Source organism: Gekko japonicus, unplaced genomic scaffold (genome assembly GCF_001447785.1).
Source record: "Gekko japonicus isolate JY-2015 unplaced genomic scaffold, Gekko_japonicus_V1.1 scaffold463, whole genome shotgun sequence".
Taxonomy (NCBI): domain Eukaryota; kingdom Metazoa; phylum Chordata; class Lepidosauria; order Squamata; family Gekkonidae; genus Gekko; species Gekko japonicus.
In genome coordinates, this window is record NW_015160224.1 from 88645 (window position 1) to 89601 (window position 957).

A 957-nucleotide genomic window follows, 5' to 3' on the forward strand; every position below is an offset into this window, starting at 1 on the left:
CGGATGCTTTTCCTGGGTGGGAGAGAGAATGCCCAAGCCGCGTCGTGAAGGTGGCCGACTGGCCTGTCCCCTTCGACAAAGGGTTGCTTGCTGGACAGAAATGTGCAACTGAAGCTTTTCCTGGCGTGAAGTCAAATGGCATCACCTGATAATCTGTTGGCAGCTCGAACTGATATGAGAGGAAGCAGTTTGACAGGCAGCACCCCCAGGGACGGCCCCAGCTTATTTTACACCCTAGGCGAGGATCCCTTCTGGCGGCGGCGCCCCTGGTGCGTCCACCAATTTTCAAAAATAAATACATTTTAGGAAGAATGAAAAACGCAAATAATCAAGAAACTCCCAGAGTATGGGGCCAGGTTCAGTTTGGCGCCCCTAAGGGCCGTCCAGCTCTAGGCGACCGCCTAGTTCGCCTAGTGAGTGAGCCGGCCCTGGGCACCCCTGCGTGTCAATAACCGTCTGCTAATTCCTCCTGTTTTGCAAAATTCCCTTGCAAATCTTGTATCTACTGTATGGAGCTCAATGAGCCTTACTTGGTGAATTGAGGATTGCAGCCACAGAAACGAAGGTGGTTTGGTGGCCTGGCGTTCTGGACTTAGCACCTGGGACTTCCCAAAAGAGATTTCTTGGTCCTGGCACCAAAACCGTCTCCCTCTATGGGTCTTTTCCGCCAGCGGGTGAAGACTTTTTTTCGTTTTGTTTGGCATATCCGTAGTAATGGCTACTGGCCCTCCTCCCTGGTTCTGGTGTTGCTTATGTGTTTTTATTGAATTATTTTATCACTTTAAATGTTTTTAGTTGTTCAGATGTGTTAAGGTTTGCTGCCTTGGGGACTCCGGCCAGATGGAAAGGTGGCTTAAAATGTTTTACACAAATACATACAATTTGGAAATGTTATTCAGTTACTTCATTTATAGCCCACCTTTTCCCCCAACAGAGACCCAAAGCGGCTTACGTTAT